Source organism: Gorilla gorilla, chromosome 14, assembly GCF_029281585.2.
Source record: "Gorilla gorilla gorilla isolate KB3781 chromosome 14, NHGRI_mGorGor1-v2.1_pri, whole genome shotgun sequence".
Taxonomy (NCBI): Eukaryota; Metazoa; Chordata; class Mammalia; order Primates; family Hominidae; genus Gorilla; species Gorilla gorilla.
The window spans coordinates 96,696,628-96,719,412 of record NC_073238.2 but is presented as its reverse complement, the minus strand read 5'-3'; the positions used below and the strand labels follow the sequence as shown (position 1 = coordinate 96,719,412).

Sequence of the window (22,785 nt, the reverse complement as noted above, 5' to 3'; positions counted from 1 at the left end):
GAAAAAGTAAATAAACACTGCCTTTTTTTTTTCCTCCACACTGTTACTCAAATAAATATGTTTCCGCTTAAGAGATGGGGTGCCGTGACTATCCTGTTTGTCTTACATACAGTTTGTAGGTAATGGAATGCCAGTGAATTACCTCATTTTATTGTTTCTGGTTCATGGAAGGAGGGAGAGGGCATTGCCTAGAGCCAGGTGGCCAATGTTCAGAACCTGGCTCTCTTTCTTACTTGCTGTACAGCTATAGAAAATTTAATTACTTTCCTTTGGTTCTTCAGTTCCATTATCACAAAAATTAGAATAAAAATAGGATTTCTCATTTTAAGAATTGCTGCAAGGACAAAATGATTTAGCAATTAAAAAGTTTTAACACATAAGAAGTGCTTGATAACTGTTATCATTTTCATCATAAGTTGTTAGAAGATAAGTTGTTAGAAGACTTTCAAGATTGTGATTATTTGAGATAAGGGAAAAAATAAATAGGACACTTGAGAACTTTCAGAAAAGAGCATAGCCTCATTGAGCTGAAGAAGTGTTGGACAGGGTGGCATGTGACTGCCTCTCTGGTCTTTCATGATATGATTATGCAATCCAGGCATTAATAAGATCTTGCCTCATTAAATCACAGATTTCTTTCTTTCTCCTTATTTACTACAAAACCAAGATGGGGAAGGTGGATTATTGTGAACAATTAAAAATTGAACATTTTTATATTTTAAGAATGAACACTTAGGAAATGTCATTCTGTAATGTAGCAAAATAGTTATTGGATATTGCAAAATGCTGTGTCACCTAGAACACAAAATTCTTAAGATTTCTTAGAAAATGGAAAACATCCATATATCTATATATTAATTATAAATGAAATACCTGGGGAAATTTATATCTAATTCTAAATGTGTTTTATATGAGGTATAATGTGTCTAAATATCTGTCCATATCTCTGAATCATATATACTTAGAAAGAATATTTTATGATATCTCCCTGTTCTAATGTCCTAAATGTTAGTTTATAAATAGAACTGTAGGAGTCGATTAGAGTTGTTTCAATTAAAATATCCAAATCACTTTGCTGAACTCTACAGAGATCAGTATATATTGCCATAGGATATGTTATGTGTTTCTTATTATTTCAATACGAAATTACCTCCATTCCATGCTGGCTGACCATGGTTGTAATTAATCTTCTAATGATTAAAAAGAAAGACATGTTTTGATGTCAAATACATGAGGATAATAGCCTCTATGAATTTTGTAAAAACCAATTTATTAAATTGGTCCTTAACATCTTGGATAGCTTCCAGTAGTGTAGATGAATGAAATCCAGCAATGTAGTATTTCCTTTGAAGATAAGATTTATACATGAAAATGCCCTGGACGGAATCCTAGCTTTTTTCACAGTGGCAGTAACTATACAGTTTAATATTGTTTAAAATTGAATTGTAAAGAATGAGGTTAAGACTAAAAGAGATGAAGGACATATTTGATAATATTATTTTTAAAAATAAAATAGGATATTTAACTTCCAGAAGTAACTTTAAAGAGAAATGTCTAACAGTCCTTAAAATTCACTTTTTTAGGGTGTTGCCTTGTTACACATTCTATTGTAGTGACTTTTTTATATTAGTATGTAACAAAAGATTTAACATTATGTGATACTTTTCCATAAAGCACTAAAAAATACATAAAGTGTGACATCAAAAGAAAGTAATATGGAAACAACTATTCATTACAACAATTATAAGCATGTTTCTGCAGAAATAGCTGTGATATTTTGTATAATTATTTATTAGTGACAAATGTGGGCCATACAATAATTCAAAGCTCTCCACAATTGTGTTTTTGTTTCATTCTTCAGCCTCAACTCCCTTATGCCTTGCTCATACACTTATACTTAAATAATACCAGTTTTTTAAATCCTTTACAGGACACAGACTTTGTTCATGCTCATCATTAAGCTGAATGCACTTCTTTTTTCCTTACTCCTGTATTGTATTGTCTATTGTGAAAACAATACAATTGACAAATGTGCACCTTTCTTTCTCTCTTTTCCTTTCTTTTTTTCTTTCTTTCTTCCTTTCTTTCTTTCCTTCCTTCCTTTCTTTCTTTTATTCTTTCTTTCTTTTTTTCTTTCTTTCTTTTTCTTTCTTTCTTTATTTCTTTTTTGAGACAAGGTCTCTCTCTGTTGCCCAGGCTGGAGTGCAGTGGCACAATTACAGCTCACTGCAGTCTCAACTTCCTGGGCCCAAGGGATCCTCCCACCTCAGCCTCCTGAGTAGCTGAGACTATAGGTGCACGCCAGCATGCCTGGCTAATTTATTATTTTTTGTAGAGATGGGGTCTAACTATGTTGCTGCCTGGACTAACTTTAATTTTGAGATTCAACTCTAGAAAACATTGTATGCTACCAGATGACATACAATGTCAGGACAACATACAGGAAAGAATTGATCATGTTCTCCTTTGGGCTAGCACCATGCAACCACACCGATTTTATTTCAGCCTTTATGAAACATTATCAAACTGATATTTAACAAATCTGCCTCCTCATTCTAAACCACCTTCCTTTCTTTCCATGTTGCCAATATTGAGCCAACTGAATAATTGTCCAAGGCGTGCTACAGTTTGGGTAAAATTTTCTGGTAAACTATTGTATCCTTCTTAATTGGCTATTTCTTTCAGGTTCAGATGTCAACACACCTCAATTTGTTCAGGCTTATGTGATTTTGAAATAATTTAAGACATATCAGAACATTGCAAGAACTATGGATTTAATCTGTGTCCACCTAATCTTGACAATATATGAAACAGAAACTGTTGGAATATCATACCCTGTAGAGCAGTGCTCTTCAATAAAACTTTCTGCAGTGATGGAAAAGTTGTATATCTGAAGTGCCCAATATGATAACCACTAGTTATATGTAGATATTGAGCATTTGAAATAACAAGTGTGACTGATAAAGTAAATAGTTTTATTTAATTTTAATTAATTTAAATTTAAATAGCCACATAATATATAATTAGTGGCTACCTATTAGCTCCACTCTGGAGTTAGAAGATAGTTAGAAATCAAATATTTTCAATGCCACAACATATGCTAGCTATGCATCTTTATACATTGCCATTTAATTAAATAACTTCATAAATGAGTGTTTTTCCAGTCACATTGCTGTGCAATGGGATTTCAAAGATAATATGCATTCACAGAATTCTAGACATGTTTACTTTCTAAGGAGCAGCTGTGATAATATCTACCTCAAAAGTCACATATATTTGAATAATAAACATTTGCCTCTATCAGTTTGCCCCGATCAAAATTGGATAGTTTGCAGACAAATAAAAGAGGGGAACTGAGAAAAACAGATTGGGCTTCATGAAGCACAAAGTAAAAATTTTGATAATAGAAGGAAAAGCTTCAAAATGAATTTAATAGGATCCAGTAGCAGAAAACAGATATGACTAGAACGATCCACATTCTAAGAAATTTTCTTTTAGATTTGCTCAAATTTATTTTTAAAACATTTCGGATTATATAGATTTTGACATATTGATTTATTCAATATTATTTCTTCTAGCCTATGTACCTGGTAAGAGTAAAAATTGTGTCTTGCTTTTTCAAGGTGCCCTTTCACCTGGAATGCTGCTTGACTGATAGGAAGTCCTTAGGAAATATTAGATGCAAGCCTGGCTTAATCACTGTGTCCTGAGCACTGTAATATAAAAACATTAAATCCACATAAAAAACATATTGATGAAACTACATGACTTACAATAAATATTGGCAGCATCACAGAAAGTGCAGATCATTAACATGGAAGCAACGCCAATATAACTTTCTGCAGCAGCAGGATATAACAGGAGTAAAAGAAATATATTTCAAGTGACAAAATATACTAGTAACCAATAGCAGCAGTTTGTTTGTTGATATTGGAAAGCCAGAATTCAACAATCTAATTTTCTTTTTCTTTCTCAGGGGATAATCACTGTTTTGATGTGTGATTTTCCTCCAATGTTTTAATATATATATATGAGTATGTGAGTCTGTGTGTGTATGTGCTCATGCACAGTTCTATATGTTTTCATAAATTATTTTATTTTTGTTTAGACAAGAAGGGAAGAGAAAACTCAGAAAGATGGTATTCCTGATGGAAAGAAAATAGTAAAAATTGCTTAGGACTATCTCAATATTTCATTTTATTAAATATATTTTAAATAAGTTGGACTATATATAATCTATGAAAACTAATGAAAAGATATGGCTCCTTGTTATGTCATTAGACACATATTTTTTCAATTGATTAGAATATTTTATAATTAAAAATGAAATAAAAATGTATTTACTGTACAAAAACTAAATTTGTGGCGCTGTCATATATTTCTAAAACATAAAATGAATGTGGCATAAACTAGTTGTATATAAATTATTATGAATATACAACTTTTATTGCACAATAACCATTATTGAATCCCTAAAAAGACACAAGTTAATTTAATCAATTCTTTTTTGGTATGCTTTGTCACATAGAACACAAAATCTTAAAGATTTCTTTAAGATAGATTATTTAATAAAATGGAAAACTCCCATATATTTATGCATTAATTATTTATATATAACATGCCTGGGAAACTGTGAACATATTTCTAATAACTCCATATACAGTTTTCTACATATTTATTGTGACACTAGTTTTAAGTAAATGCTAATTTACACTGTTTAAAAACCAACCATAGAAGTGTTGAAAGTGTTATTTCTTTAGAAAATAACACTCGTTAGAAAATGCATTTAAACCTATTGTAGATATGCATATCTATGTTAAATTGAGTTTAGAAAGAGTAGCCATTAAATTAACATGTTTACTTTCTCATTAATTTACATTTGAGCAAACAATAACAAGTGTCTATTACAATTTTGTCCCCTGTTCATAAAATGTATAAATTTTTATTTATGATAGTTGCCCTTACCAATTTTATAAATTTTCTTTTATTACAACTGTCAAAAGATGATTTGTTGAATTTTTGCCCATGAAAGATTTTATTCCAGCATTGAGTCATATTAAAATATGAAAAAGTTTGAGTTGGCAAGAAACACATGAAATCAGCAAAGTTAAGAGAACATAGTGGTATTGAGGGAATCTAAGAAAATACTGCTTATCTAGCATCAGAACCATTGCTGCCCAGAGGCAATTTTAATTAGGCCACAATTCATATTGCAGAAAGTAGTTTTGTAATTACCTTCAAATGACCAAATGATATAGAATTCTAAGGAGAGTTGCATATTCCCAGTAATGAGCCAATTTGCAATTCACTGGATTTTTTATGTAAGGCATTTATTGGGCAAACAATATTTAAAAATATGTTACTTCAAATTCATATCCATGTAAATAGTTGAATTTTAGTAGCTTATTTCAGAAGATGTAGAAGTAATAAAAAGGATTTAAAAACAAAACCTACCAATCTTTAAAAACATTCTGCTTAAAGTAAAAGTACTATTTATAAAACCGATAAATATTTACAACTTTTAACTAAGTTTTAGATTGGACCATAAAAATTTTAATTAATTTAAGTATGGGAATTATATTAGTTAAAATCTGAAATATTTATTAATGATGAGTAAGGAAATAGAATTGTATTAGTCTGTTCTCATGCTGTTAATAAAGACAAATCTGAGGCTGGGTAATTTACAAAGCAAAAGAGGTTTGATGGGCTCACAGTTCCACACGGCTTAGGAGGCCTCACAATCATGGTAGAAGGTAAAGGAGTAGAAAGACTTGTCTTACATGGAAGCAGGCAAGAGACCATGGCCAGGGGAACTCCCTTTTATAAAACCATCAGATCTCATGAAAGTTATTCACTATCATGAGAACAGTATGGGAAAGACCCACTCCCATGATTTGATTACCTCCCACCAGGTCCCTCCCATGACATATGGGAATTATGGGAGCTACAATTCAAGATGAAATTTGGGTAGGGACCCAGTAAAACAATATCAGACATGCCTCATTTTCTGATTCAGGGTACCTACAGGCAATTCTTCCTTAACAAATTGACTCAAAAATCATAACACTTTCTTAATCTTTATGTTTGCCTTTTTCAAAAGATAAGTGACTTTACTACATTAACATACTGTCCCAAACCAGAGACATAGCTTCTCTAAACTATAGAGAAATAAAACCAGTAGGACTTAGGCAGAGAATATGATGGTGGGTTCTTTTAATATATTTAAAAATATTTTCATTCCTCAAGATATAAACATTATCAAGAGAGTAGAATTGATTGGCTGTGAATACAGAAAATGTTTGAAATATTATGGGAAATTAAGAATGTCTAAATAAGTACATTTAATATTTTGAGAATAGAGTTATAAGAGAAAAAGCAACAACTACTTCTAAATTCAAAGTATAAGTTTGGGGTGAAAACATTACAGATATTTCATATATGTATAGGTTAAAATATGTGTATAAATAATCTTATAGCTCAAAAGAAATTTTATTTTAAAGCACAAGAGTGGAAAGAATAATTTTCTCTTATTTCATTTATGAAACACTTATAGTTGCAATTACTATAGACTTTATAAAAATTAATTTAATCCTTACAATCAATCATTATGGACTTCATTTAACAGGTGAAGAAAAGATATAGAAAAATTGAATGATTGACCAAGGTATACATAGATAGAAACATTGAAAACTAAATTTGACCTTAAGTGGTTTGCTTTCATAGCTGGCATTCTTGAAAACTGTGTCATGATTTCTATTTATACTTTGCTGCTTGTGTATATTTTATAATATATTTTGATTAAAGCAAACATATAAGTATATTAAACGTTCACATCAATATGTCAATAACTATAAGGAATTAAGAGAATCACCATACTCTCTTGTTCTGAGAACTTAAGTAGGTAGAAAACAAAACTAAAAAATTGAAATATATACACATGTTTATGCTAATACATATTAATTTGTAATATATGAGATATTTTAATGTATATTGAAGCATACATGAGCATTACTAATTGATTTATATATATGATGAATATATACATATTGCAATATTTGAAATAGAGAGAATATATTGTTGGGAGGCAATTCTTTATGGGTTTCTCTCATTTCTAACAGGTCTTGTGGTCAGAGACTCTTTCTGCCATTGTTCTAGATTATCCGATGATTGGAGAGTCAATAGCATTAGGAAATAGATACATTGTCTCCCTAGAGAGCAAAGGACAGGTTTGCTTACAGCCTCAGAAAAATAAGATTATCTTTCTCCAGAAAATGGGCAGATATGATATCTGTCCTCTGTATATCATTTGGGTTTACTTCCAATAATATAAACCACTGCATAGGTAGACATCTATCTTGGCTCACCTGTGTGACCCCTTTCAGACCTGCGGGCAAGTGGAACACGCATACTTACATGACTCATGCTGCCTGTTTTACTATGTGTAATAAACTGCTTTGGCCTTCAACCCAAGAATGTTGTGTTTTGACAAAATCCATGAAATTTTGATAGGCTAACATTTTATCTTGCAAGAAAAGCAAAATCTCAAACCCTTCACAGTTCTTTACAAATATGGTATTTAACAATAATTCAGGATCTAGACCTACCAACCAATCCAGAATTAAAAAAAAAAAAAACCATTAATATATATTTTAACAAATGAAAGTGAAAAAATAGAATAGATAGTTCAAAATTTTGTCTTAGAAAGAAATTCAAAATTGTAATTAGGGGTATTTAAAAATAATAACAATATACTTTACGTAGTAAAAATGTCGATTCGACAAATTTGGATACACAAGTTTGTTTATAAATAAAGAAATTAATGAAAATAGTGGAATTAACTATTCAACAACTGAACAAAGGTAACTAACGAGCTCAAGGTAGACTATCAAATTACACCTCACAAACTAAAAGATTTTTTTTTAAGGCACACAATCCACTACTGGAAAATCTAATAAAGAAAAAAAAGTCAGAAAAAAAGTCACATACACAACATCAGAAATGAGAAGATGAATATAAAAATGGATAGAGCATCAATTCCAGTAAATATGAGAGATGTTCTGTGCTAATAAATTTGAAAATCTGGATGGAAGGGGCACTTTCTCAGGAAAATGCGAATTAGAGATTACCATGCAAGAGAGAATAGACCACCTGCATAACAAAACAAAACAAAACAAAACAAAACAAAACAAAAAAGCAGCATTGAGACTATTAAGGGAGTTTAATAGAAAATATCAAAAATGTTACCTAAGATAATTTAATGAGCTCATGAAAGTATGAGGTATTGATAGATTAATCTAAATTTGGCATTGTGATTTATTAATAGGGTGTACACAAAATGATTACAAGCAAATGTGTAATTTCATCCTGAGATCAGTATGAGTGATTGCTTTGTTAACTTTACTTCACTAGTTTGTTGTTGTAATTGTTTTTCTATATATTTGTTGTTTATTTGTTTATGGGCTGTTACTAATGTTGTGTGTGTAGAATATCTAAAAGAATTCTCCTAAACCAAGCAAAGATATCCAATCCCATTTACTCAAACATAAAGTTATCATGCTAGATTTACATTGTATTAATTCTTAATTCTTTTTAAGGAAGACATAGGGAAATTTCTGGAAAATAATAGACTGGGTAACTTATTTACACTTCAGAAAGTTTCTTATAAGATTAGAATAAAACATCTCCTTTTAAGCTTTTTATCTTTTTGATTTTTCTCATCTAACTTTATATAATCAGTCTCAAGGCCAACACTATCAAGATTCAGAATAAGTAGTGTGAAAGATACTGATTTCTGGATTGTTTACAATACCAATATTAAAATAAGATATTTTTACAAAAGAATTTTTTCTTAGCAAGTATTACATGAATATTCTCTAGTATTTTTCTCTTATATACCTGTCACTGTATCATGAACAAGTATCCATAGAAACACACAAATTTCCGTTCATAATTCTTTGAGATTAGAAATAAATTATTATATATTTTCTATTAATGATTACATATTATTATATAATTTCACATTATGCTTGCTAGATGTAAAGCTTAAAATATATGCTATTTAAATAATGTCTCCAAAAAGGGGCATTAAACCATACCAAATCCTTATTTTGGGAAGTTAGATCTAGTTTGGAAAATATACATTATTTGAAGAAAAAAACCTGAGAGCTCTATAAATAAGTAAGTTGAAATAAGAATATTTTTACAGATTGAGCTTTTTGCATTATTGAAAGTAATTTCATCATTCTCACTCTATATTTGCCTCTTGCTCCAAAGTAACACTTCTTTGAGGAAATATTTACAAGTCAGCATAAAGTATTTTATTCTTTAGAACAAATGTACCAAGTTACCTAAGTCCATTTCAGACATTAAAAACAAAATTAACTGCATTTATCATAGGCCAACCCACAATCAGGGAGCTGGATCCAAATATCTGTTATTTACGTAATGCATCAGTCCAGAAACCAACAATTTTGCTTGCAGTTTACTAGTTTCTACCTAGTAAGAGAAAAATAAATAGAAAGAGGAGACAGAGAAGAAAGAGAAAAAATAAAGAAGAAATGGAGGAGTATATTCCATGGCCCGTACTTCATCTGTATCAATTGCCCATATTGAAAATTTTTGTAGTATTTGATACCTAATCTATGTTTCTTTGCACATTCCATGTCTCAGCTGGTACTGTTTTCATATTATTGAAATATACACTAAATCTCATTAATTATCACCATTAACTCAGCAATTATCCATAGCCAGCCACAACTTTCTTTTTACTGGGCAATTACAATAGCCCCTTAATCATTCTCCCAGCTTCTAATACTTCTCCTATTGTCCATTCTCTATATAAAAATCATAGCGAGCATTGCTGTATTTTTTAAATATTCCAAATGGTTATTTTTCCTGTTTCAGGAAATTTGCGCCTCAGAATTTTACACTTCCTATTGTCTCTATTTTGCCCCTCTTCCCCCCTCATATGTGATTGTATTTGTTTTTACTCTCATCTGGCTCAAATGTCATCTAATTCTAGAAGATTTTTTTTCTGGCCACCCTAAATTATTATCTTTTCATTCTCTCAGAAAACAATATTTTAGATTACTGAGAACATATATCATTATTAGAAATTATTTTATTCTACTTTGTCACAAATTAAATATAAATTTACTATGAGAAATAAGTGCTTTATATATAATTATAATGAATCATTTTGAATATCTGAATTAGTGATTAAATGGATAAATGCATTTATTTACCCTATAATATTCATACAATATAAACAAATAAGAAAAAGATTTAAACCATTGTAAACAAGCTTTGATTATAAACTATTTTTCCTTAGTTTGGAAAGATACACAAATAAAAATCAAACATACAAAAACTTATCGAACAGATTTAGAAATAAAAAACGCATATCTCATATGGAATGTTTGAATTGCCCTAGGTTAGATCATAACAGTAAGAAAAAAAATGTCAAACATTATTTGGATTTTTATTATTTCATCCAGTAATCATGGCAGACCAATTAAGTGTAGTATTTGGCCTCCAAGCATTGTATTTACTCATTTGTTCACTCATCCATCTGTTCATCTATCACTTTATTCATTCAATATTTACTCAATATTATCACATTCTAAGTTCTATACTTAAGGGAATGCAATTTCAGAAGAAGCAATGTGATAGAGCTCATGGAACATAAACAGTAATTCAATGAATGTATAATTTGATAATAATTTTATTGCAGAATTACATTCAATAAACATTAGTATAGTTCGAATGTTTATCTCCTGCAAATCTTATGTTGAAATGTGATCCCCAATATCGGAGGTAGGGCCTGGTAGAAGGTGTCTGGGGGCAGATCCCTCATGAATGACTTGATGCCCTCCCTGTGGTAGTGAGTAAGTTCTTTCTCTGAGTTCACATGAGATCTGGTTGTTTAAAGAGTCTGGAACCTCACTCCACATTGATCTCTGTCTTACCATGTGACACTGCCTGCGCTCCCTTTGCTTTCTGCCAAGACTGTAAGCTTTCTGAAGACTCGGCAGAAGCAGATGCTGGTGCCATGCTTTGTGTACAGCTTGCAGAATGATGAGAAAGACTGCAATGAGGAGTCTTCACTGGGGCTGCCTGATTTTAAAATGTTTGCAAAGCAACCCAAATGTCAAAGACGTAATCTAAATGTATATAAGAAGCAACAAAGAACAGAATAATCAGTATAGAAAGGCATATAAACAATGATTTAAAAGAAAATTCAAAAACTCTGTCACAGCATGCATGGGAACCAACTTCATTATAGAATATTATTTAGAGGAACACCTTCTGATCTGAATGAAGTCATGCTTCACAGAGTAATATGTAAATGTATCTTTTAAAGTTCCCTGTCTCAATTATCTGGATAGAAGCACTATCTTCCTAAAATAATAGGGAACTTTTGAAGTAGATGTTGAAGATTTCTTATCACACTTGTGTTCTCTATAGTAATTACTATACTTGCCTGGGTAAATAATGAAAGTTACCAGATGTGTTGTGAAAGTTAGCGTTTAGAATCAACTCTCTTTTAAAATAAATATGAAATACTTGAGTTTTTATTAAACCGTACTTGTTTATTTAAGCTTATTGTTGTTGAATGCATTTATTGCAAAAGTAAAGTGCTAGCAATGAATGGAATAAAATGTGTGCATTTGTTTAAAAGTGTTTTATTTATACTGTGCACTAAATTTCTGCTACTCGAATGAACTTTGAAGAGCAGGAGCACAGGCATCAGCTGGGAGCTATCTTTTCCATCAAGTTCTCAGGTGATGTCCATGTTGTTGGTCTGTGTACCACACTTTAGCCAGGTTTGAATGAATGATATACCCACTTTCTATATAGGCTAATCTGTTAGCTTGCTCGGAGTTTTACTGCAGTATTGTTTACTCCCAATTTTCTTATACTTTTGTCAAATATGCCCAACTTCTGGTTCCAACTAGCAGACACTTGTTGTGGCTCAAATGGTACCAAGGAGAGATCGGCCTATTATTCTAAAGGAAGCAAGCCATTAGCTTTGGTGACTTCCAGGTGGGATTAAGTCTGCAGGTGCTCAGAATGGCTTTCCATAGTGGCTTTTCATACCCCAAGGCTTAGGCGATGTACATGACAAAACTGGTTGTTTCACCAAGCGGCCAGCAGAGACAGCAGCATGGATCATTTATTTCATCACGCTCTAAGATCAGAAGTGGTGAAGGGCTGACTGTGCCTGCTCTGTCCAAGTGAATTTATTTTTATCAGATAACCCCCTACATACTCTTTCTGAAAGGGAGATACTGGTTTCTTCACATCATAATGGGTCTGAAAAGGACAGAGTTTAGTTGCAGTATTCTTTCAGATTTAATTTCTTAAGTATGTGAGAGATGTGTTCACAGTTTAAGTCTCTTACAAATTACTACATTAGACACTGGTAGAATCCAGAAAAAACAAATTTGAAGACTAACAAATCATTAGGTTGGTGCAAAAATAATTGCGGCTTTTCCAATTAAAAGTAATTGTAGTCTTAAAATTTGTTTTTTCTAATATATCATGTCTTATTTTAAAATTTTTATTTATTTTTATTTTATAGAGACAGAGTCTCACTATGTTGCCCAGGCTAGTATTGAACTTCAGAGCTCAAAGAATACTCCCACCTTGACCTCTCAAATTTCTAGGATTACAGACATGAGCCACTGCACTAAAATTCTTATTAATAGTGTACTTTGTTGAAACTTTTTAAAATGTAGGAGAAATGTTACATCAGATATGATACTGGGCACATATGAAAGCTGGAAAATACAGTCACTCTGTAAATACGTGATTTTGAAGAAAACAAAAATTACTAAATCCCCACATGGAAATACCATATTTGATCACCCCAGACTAAGTGGAATTATCAAAAACCAGAAACGAGAGACAGATTACCTGAATTAAGTCATAACAGGCCTCAACAGGACCCATAGAAAAAGGAAGACAGTGGAAGATTATCTTCAAATTTCTGAGAAAAAAAAAATGTCAACCGACTATTATTTATTTGCTTCTGCTAATCTTCAGCAGTAATAGCAAAATAGACATTGCATGCAAACAAAAGTGATAGACTACTATTAGCATGCCTTCACTAAAAAACCCAGGTAATGAATTTTCCAAGAAGAAAAAATACGAACTTTAAAAGATTGTACTGAATTGGTAATGGCAAATTTGTAAACATAAAAATTTTTTTCACAAAATGACATCAAAAATGTCTGCAAGATCAGTGTTATGTGAATAAGTAGTGGAATTTATAGAGCTGAGAAGCCCTGATTTTGTTCTTTTTTTCTAAAAATTATTTTGCAATCTATATGTTAGAAGAAATAGACACAGTATTGTCTAGTTTTGCAAAGCAAGTAGACAATTTAATTGTGAATAAATACATTTGTAAAAGCTGTTTTACCATTTCTAAAAGATAGAATAGAGTTTGACACGCATTGACTAAATGGCTAGGCAAAAGCAAATATATGAATTTCTTGGATATGAGAGAAAAGTGGCTGAATAGGAGTTTGGAATAAAAAAGGAAATGCTAAAATGTGTGTTAGTATGGCTATGATTTTAATGAATTCTTATTTATTGTAAATTGACTAAATGATAACAGTTACATAGACCAACATCCATTCTCCTTCTTTAGAAAAGTACTGAAGTACTGAAGTACTGAAGTATTTTAGGGAAAGATTTCCAGACAAAACCGTGGTAAACGCCTGATTTATTGGGCAAAATATTTTCCTAAGAGTAATGGCTAAAAATGTGAGCCATGATTCAATTAATTCTGAGGAGAAAAGAGGAAGATATTTGTAGAAGTCTCTGGAAATCAAAGGTTTTTTTTTTAATTGGATTGTATTTGTATTCATATTGTATTTTTGGAGGAATATAGAAGTCACTTTTTTTGCTCCTTTGTGGCACTGATTGAGCAAAGATATAGAAGCGATTTTCAGGTATTTTGTGAAAGAGAACAAACCTTAGAATGATACTAATGCTAGAAAATGCAAAACAAAAACTTGACACCGAGTTGCTGACCCAAATATACGTTGAAGCTAATATACTTCTAGAATTCAGTTTATATTAGCCAAATAATAATCTTTCTTGTTTAAGCCTGTTTGACTTGGCTTTGGGCCCTATTTGGTTGTATGCTTGTGATTTCCTTCAATACAGTGCACATGAGACAGTTGAGTGGCACAGCCAGGAATCCGAGTAACCAGAGCTTTAGGAAACTTCTTACAGAGATATTGAAGTTACTTTAGATATGTGCAGAAGAAACTAATGTAGTGATGTGGGTGGTACAGATGAGAAAGAAACACAACATTTTGAAAAAAAAATTACTTAATTCCAAAGGCCCTTCTAAAATGATAGTGTCTATGAAATGAGTAGATTCTAGATTTGGGGCTTTTTGTTTTTTTAATCACTGTTCTTTTCATCCTGGGTTTAGCCCCCATGAATTAAGAAAATTTGCCATAAACCTACCTTACAAGAGATATATATTTGCTACTAATTTCTGGAATTTCAGGTGTAGACAGTGTTATGTATGTATAATATATGGTGAGTACAGACTTGTTGCCTCTGGTACATTATAAAAGAGACAGCACTGTTCACTAAATAGTCCTTTTGTTCTCTTATTATTTTTCTATTCTTATAATTACTTGTTTCCATTGTCAATACAACATTTGCACCAGACAAAGTTAAACATGCCAGGAAGGCTTTATTTACAGTACAGGAGAGAAGTCAGAACTCAGTCTGAGCATAAGTGCTCAGAGGAGAGTTTTTAAGAAGGAAATGGGAGGATTTTAGGCCATTTGTGTTTGCTAATTAACTTTACCCAAAGGAAAAGTAAACTTTCTTGTATTTTCATGACAGAAGGCAAATTTACAACATGCAGTAGAGGGAGGTGTTCATCTAAATTAGGTATCTAACCTCACACGTAGATGAGGAGATAGGATCACTCTTTTCCTTGATATTTACATTTCAAAAGGATGGTTCCCAGATCCTTGGGAAAAAAATCATTTTGGGTTGTAAAAGTGGCTGTGAAAAAGATTTACATCTCAAAGGGCAGACAAATAATTTACAATCGCAAATTCCCTAAAGTAAATGCTCTTAGGAAAGGGAGGTCAGAGGGGGGCCTAGATGCGAGGGAAGGGGAAAAAATCCTTTCTGATGTTGTGTGGGTTTGATGAGGTGTTTAAGACTGTTTTAATGTTCATCTAAACAGTAGTAACCAACAAAACATGAAAAAGCCACCATCTAATCTTCTGGATTTCTCTTTTGGCTTCTACTGTAGCTAAGCCTTCTAGGTCATGAATCTTTAATAGCTTTGGATTTCGAGTAATAATGTAGAGTGTAGCTCAACCAAGGACCTGAGGTGGACATGAAGAACAAATAAAATATGTGTTTATTTTAAGCCACTAATACTTTTGGTTTCTTTGATACTACAGCATTATCTGGCATTGCCTGCCTAATACAGGTCTTGCTTTCAGTAGAATGCCACCTCAATTAAGTCATTGTGTGACACAGCTTCTCCATAGGGATTGGAGGATACAATCAGGAAAAGCCGTAGATGTCACTCTTGAGCAGCGGTGGAATGGTTGGCAACAACATATCTGTGAAATATCTTGTGAGGCAGATTGCATGTCCAATTATTTTGTAGCTGTAGGGAAAGAGATCAAAAAACAAAGTTCGTGTTTTGGGGTTTTATTGACTAAATTTTATCAAGCATTACCAGAAAGATAAGATGAGTGAAGAAAGGGATTGCTGAACAGCAGAAATAAAATGAAGTAAACACATTCTGGAACTTTGCGCCTTGATGCAATGAAGCTCAAACAGTAAAAGCTATAATTGAGAGGCAACACTCTATCAAAACTCAGCATTTTGGCCAAGACAAAAATGAGAGTGTACCTTTCCCATTTATTGCTAAAAATTCTCAGAAGCTTCAAATGCCTCAGGGCAAAGATCAGATTACTCTCATAGAGAACAGTTAAATCATAAAACCAAATTAATTTATTTAGAGAATTTCAGGCTATAGCTTTTCCCCAGAAGCCAAAGAATTTGAGTTATCAACTTCAAATTTGAAGACAGAGTGAAAGATCGGGGGGTAAGAAATTACATATAGAAAAAAATATATACGAAAGGAAAATAAAATATCGGGACCCCAAACTTACTATGCCAAAAGGAACAGTTAAGCTTGGAGGCTGAGGCTTGCAGAAAACTGCCTTTCCTTTTGTTCCTAAATATACAGCTACAAGATAGAAGGCTACGTATCTCCCCAGATAGCCTCCCTCACCCTGACAATGTAAAATTAACAGCTTATCTTCATGGGGCAAAAGGAGACTAGGAATCCTCCCTCCACCACCTGTAGAGGAATATATATTTGTCATCTTCCTCTGCTCTATATTTATCTTATGTAAAGTGCAGATTTACTAAGCATGACATGAATAAGTGCTTGATTGTTCTTTTACCCCCTCCTTTTCACATGCAACATGTGGATTCAGTGAGTGCTAATCAAAACCTCAAAGGAATGTAATGACCTGTCTCATTTGTCTACCTCCTCCCACCTTTTTTTTCTTTCCTCCTTCCCTTCCTGCCTGCCTTCCCCCTTTAAATACTGAAGTGCTCAAAACTCTTTCTGGAAAAAGTGTGGGCCACAGATTATACTTGGCTTGTAACTCTTCCCCCCCCCCCCCCCCCCGATTAACCTGAACAGCTGGTTTTAAAGAGCTAAGCTTTTTAGCGACCACTGACGACTCATTGAGTGGGTGGTGATGGGTAGGGGGCTTCTCTCATGGGCACCGTAACAATATATTGCCAACCACTGGGGCCAACACCATTTTCATGAGCCCCCATAAAGTTGGTCATTATATGATGGGATTGGAAAGAGGCATGGGGAATGCACCAAGAACCTGTGGATAACCTGTCACTAAGTGGGAACAGTTTAAAGACCAAGAGCATCTCCCTGACCTTTGAAAGTATTGTCTTCATTTTTTTTTGTAAGATACTAAAGCTCTTTTTTTATTTTTATTTTTTATTATACTTCAAGTTCTAGGGTACATGTGCACAACGTGCAGGTTTGTTACATAGGTATCCATATGCCATGTTGGTGTGCTGCACCCATTAACTCATCATTTACATTAGGTGTTTCTCCTAATGCTATCACTCCCCCTGCCCGCCACCCCATGACAGACCCTGGGGTGTGATGTTCCCCACCCTGTGTCCAAGTGTTCTCATTGTTCAATTCCGACCTATGAGTGAGAATATGCAGTGTTTGGTTTTCTGTCCTTGTGATAGTTTGCTCAGAATGATGGTTTCCAGCTGCATCCATGTCTCTACAAAGGACATGAACTCATCCTTTTTATGGCTGCATAGTATTCCATGGTGTATATGTGCCACATTTTCCTAATCCTTTATGGCTGCATAGTATTCCATGGTGTATATGTGCCACATTTTCCTAATCCAGTCTATCATTGATGGACATTTGGGTTGGTTCATCAAAAAGTGGGCAAAGGATATGAACAGACCCTTTTCAAAAGAAGACATTTATGCAGCCAACACACATATGAAAAAATGCTCATCATCACTGGTCATCAGAGAAATGCAAATCAAAACCACAATGAGATACCATCTCACACCAGTTAGAATGGCGATCATTAAAAAGTCAGGAACAACAGGTGCTGGAGAGGATGTGGAAAAGTAGGAATGCTTTTACACTGTTGGTGGGACTGTAAACTAGTTCAACCACTGTGGAAGACAGTGTGGTGATTCCTCAAGGATCTAGAACTGGAAATACCATAAGATCCAGTGATCCCATTACTGGGGATATACCCAAAGGATTATAAATCATGCTACTATAAAGACACACACACATATATTTATTGTGGCACTATTCACAATGGCTTGTAACTCTTTATCCCTAGTGCATTCACAACCAAAATAAGCCTCCAAACTGATTGACAACTCTCTCAGGAACTTTTTCAGTTTACACTATATCTATACATACAAACTATATAAGAACTCTGTGTATAAATATTTACTAGCATATAGAATAGGCTGGCATCAAATAAATAAAAATGTTTTACTTTTTTTTTGAAATAGTTAAGCTGCTAAAACAAATTCAAATCTGAAATAATAATATTGAGAGACAGGACTAGCTGGATTTCCTAGGCCGACTAAGAATCCCTAAGCCTAGCTGGGAAGGTGACCGCATCCACCTTTAAACACAGGGCTTGCAAGTTATCTCACACCTGACCAATCAGGTAGTAAAGAGACCTCACTAAAATGCTAATTAGGCAAAAACAGGAGGTAAAGAAATAGCCAATCATCTATTGCCTGAGAGCACAGTGGGAGAGACAATGATCAGGATATAAACCCAGGCATTCAAGCCAGCAACAGCTACCCTCTTTGGGTCCCCTCCCTTTGTATGGGAGCTCTGTTTCCACTCTATTAAATCTTGCAACTGCACTCTCTTCTGGTCCGTGTTTGTTACGGCTCGAGCTGAACTTTCACTCGCCATCCACCACTGCTGTTTGCTACTGTCACAGACCTGCTGCTGACTTCCGTCCCTCCAGATCCAGCAGGGTGTCCACTGTGCTCCTGATCCAGAAGGCGCCCACTGCCACTCCCAATCAGGCTAAAGGCTTGCCATTGTTCCTGCACGGCTAAGTGCCTGGGTTCATCCTAATCGAGCTGAACACTAGTCATTGGGTTCCACGGTTCTCTTCCGTGACCTATGGCTTCTAATAGAGCTATAACACTCACTGCATGGGCCAAGATTACATTCCTTGGAATCCATGAGGCCAAGAACCCCAAGTCAGAGAACAGGAGGCTTGCCACCATCTTGGAAGCAGCCTGCCTCCATCTTGGAAGCTCTGGGAGCAAGGACACCCTGGTAACAATATTAATTATAATAGTAATAATGCCATTAAAAGTAATGGCAAAACTGCAATTACTTTTGCACCAACCTAATAGTGAAGAAATAAATAGCTGTTACTACTGTAGACTTTGCCCCTTGCCCACAAATCCTTTAATTGAAATGAGTTTAGAAAGCTGAACAAGTCTAAAATAGGCAGATTCCTTCAAGCAAAGCCAAATTAAAAAAAAAAAAGGAATACAGTAGTCTCCCTTTATCCCCAGTTTTGTTTTTTTGTGATTTCAATTGCCCATAGGCAACTGTGGTTCAAAAATATTAAATGAAAAATTCCAGAAATAAACAATTCATAAGTTTGAATTTGTATCCCATTCAGAGCAGTGTGATAAAATCTCACACCACCCCACTTTATCTCACCTGAAATGTAAATCATTCCTTTCTCTAGTGTATTCACACTGTCTCAGTAGCCATCTGGTTATCAGATGGAATGTTCTAGTATAACAACACTTGTGGTCAAGTAACCCTTATTTTATGTAATAAGGGTCTCAAAGTACAAGAGTAGTGATGCTGGCAATTCAGATATGCCAAAAAGAAGCCATAAAGTGCTTCCTTGAAGTGAAAAATGGAAAGATCTTAACAATAAAAAAGACAAAAAAAATTATGTACTGAAGTTGCTAATATCCATGGTAAGAATGAATCCTATACCTGTAAAATTATGAAGAAGGAAAAACATATTCATTCATGGAATATATAGCATTTAGTACTATTTGTGATGTTAGGCATCTTTGGAAGCTTTAGAACTAACCTCTTGTGGATAAGAGGGAATGACTGTAAGGGAAAGAAGAATCTGAGTGGAGGACGAGGACAATAGAATGCAATGCACTGTGGCACAAGACCTGTACATCAGAATCAGAGCCTAATCAATGAATACCCACCAACACTATGATCTGTGCTGCTCACAATGCCTATCTAGGATTGCAGGAAAGCTAGGATTGCAGTCAAAGGACTGTTGATAATCTTTCATATCTCCCTTTCTGATCATGAGACTTCAGCGCAGATATCCAGTCTTTATTTCACTATGTAATATCGGGAATTTGTAGAGGGAAGATAACTCGTCCTTTAGTGCAAAGTTTTTCAGGTTAATAAGAGCCACAGCCAGACTTGTCACTGAAATCACTCACAGCACCCAGAGATTCTATGATTTGAGCTGGATGTAGTGAACGAATGAATTTTTAGGTTGTTTTCCTCAGGCATGACTGAGTGTGTATTATATGTTGTAAGAAAGAAAAAAGGACACAAACAAACACAAAGAGGTGTTTGGCAACAAAAACATAAAGCAAAATTATTGCTCACCCAATAACTCATTTGCCATTGTATATTAATTAGTCCTTTTCCATTTGAGTGTGGTCATAAGACAATTACTGCCAGTAAAATACAATGCTAGAGATTGTATGCTACTCTACAGTTTCATTGGCTCCTAACACAGTGTGCTGTGAAGTCACATATTGAGATGCTGTTGTTATAATGAATTAGATTCTTCTTCCATCTGAGCCCCTGGGTCACTTCATGGAATAAAGGACCCTCTCAACCATAGGCATATTTCCTAAACTGTACATGCATTTTGAGGGAGAAACTAATGCTTAAGTCGCAAAGAGTTTGGGGATGAGTTTTATCTAGACTAATATATACTTGAGTCGTTGAGAAGAAACATACTGAAAGATAATTACTATTCTATGTTCCTATTCTGTTTTGAAACCAATCCTTTTCTCTCAAGCATGGACAACTGTAACCATGTACCCCATTTTCCTAAGGAAAAAAAAAATAGAATTATTTTCATCTTTTTCCTTTTCTCCATTCCTACTTAACTCTTTAGAAATTGCAGTTATAACCTTTACCTCTCTTCACCAGACACTGTGAATTGCAAGCTTATATAACTATGTGTGTGCTTTGAAGTTCCAGGGACCAAACCTTGAAAGAAACCAGGTGGCTCTGGAACTTTCTCCCACAAGATTACTTTGAGTAGTTTACAACCTAACTCTGCCCCAGAAGGTGCCAGCCAGACTGCCTAATAGATAAGAGACTGAAGTGAATCATGAAGACCCACACTTCTTCACCCCATCCCCTGCATGCCATTCACACCAAGTCCCACTACCTCCTTTTAAGAGGCAAAATCTCCCTGTGTTGCCCAAGCTGGTCTCAAACTCCTGGGCTCAAGCAATCCTCCTGCCTTGACCTCCTTAAGTGCTAGGATTATAGAACCACCATGCCCAGGCCCAAGACCCTTTTATAAACTGTTGCCTTCTCCCTAGAAATTAGAAGTGATTGCTTTGAATGGGAATCTAGACATTTCTTGATTACTAGGTTTGGTTGATAAAGTCACTCTCTCTCTACCAGACCTTGCTCTTGTTAATTGGACTCTGCAAGTGGTGAGTGGCCAGACCTGAGTTTGTTACACATGGACAATCAGTGTAGAAGAGCCAGTATCTGAAATCTAATACTAGTATCTGAAAACCATCCAAGATTTAGCAGGGACTGTGAACTAATTAAAATTGTGCATTTGCTTCAGAATGAGAACTACTATCAGAATGATGTCGAGATATGAAAAATGATGGCTGGTGTCTGTAAACTTAAATATCATCACTTTAGCTAATATGTATATTTCACTGAAAACTGTGGATTATAAATTAACATAAAACACCCTAATAATTTGAAAAATATTGAAAAATAAGGCACTTGAAAAATCCCATAACCCTAAAAAATATAAATATTTCTACACATTCCCTGCAGTCTTGTTTATAATTTTGTTTTATAAATAATGGTTATTTTTTATATTTTCATTTTAATAAAATTTTTATGCCTATCAGAGTATGTGTATAAAATATTCTAGGAAGTATAATGCAATTACATAAATATTATAGTTGTGGTAGGCAAAAGGGTAGCATCCAAATGTTCAGCAATATATACAAGTGTATGCTGAATATCACTAGACTAGAAACAGACCATGTGATTCATATTAATTACTTTGTCATCAAAGTTGAGCACCACAAATTTGTGTGATTATTATAACATATTAAAGTGCTTCCAAAAGACTAAACCTATTCATGTTATTTATTTATGATGGCACAACTTTTTTAGTTGCATTATTTGTAAACATCATATGGATATTCACCATAATGTCTCAACAAGTCCTAATAATGTAAAATTAAATTCTACTTTTTGCTTCCCTATCTGTCTCTATTGGTGTCTTCCTCATTGTCACCTTTTTCCTTTCTTCCTCCTTTCTTTTCTTCCTTCTTTCCACGTTTCCTTTCTTCTTTTATTTCCTTTTTCCTCCCTTTCTGTCTTATTTTTTCATGAATACAAACAGCTTTCTATTCTTTCTCCATATATATATAAATAAACAAATAAGATATACTTGCTGCCTTGCTAGTTACTCCTGATCCTAACCATACTCTAATCCTGAATAATATAATAGTAGTCTCTATAAGAAGAAAAGGCCAGACATATGTTTTTTAATGTAACACTCTTAACTATAACAAAGTTCATTAGGGTTTTCTGTTTTATTTTGTTTTGATTTTTCCCTTTGTTGTCTTATCTAGGGTTTCTTCTAAAACAAGGTTTGGGTTCGCAAAGCTTATTCGGGGAAGCAATCACATGTATCAGAAGTGGAGGACTGGGAAGCATGATACAGGCAGGTAGGGTTGGGGGAGCTCTCTATGGGTGAGCTACTACAATTATGGTTACAGTTCTCAGTTACCACGACCCAAGCTTGAGGAGGAACTCCTTAAAAGTTGTAGAGAAAGTGTTCCAGAAGAGTCCACTGAATAATTCTGGTTCTCATCCTCCATCAGTCAAGAATCATTTCTGAGAGTCACAGCACACTCCCATAATATTTACGCATAAAGGCAAAATAT

The 22,785-nt window shown here is 33.8% G+C and overlaps 1 long non-coding RNA gene across 1 annotated transcript in view; it reads left to right on the top strand.

The window, feature by feature from the left end:
- LOC134757084 (uncharacterized) overlaps positions 1 to 22,566 on the top strand; it is a 113,516-nt gene extending 90,950 nt beyond the window's left edge. The window contains exon 3 of the long non-coding RNA XR_010130689.1: positions 22,471 to 22,566. This is a non-coding gene — a long non-coding RNA (uncharacterized lncRNA). The remainder of the gene's footprint in view (positions 1 to 22,470) is intronic.
- The last annotated feature ends 219 nt before the right edge of the window (positions 22,567 to 22,785 follow it).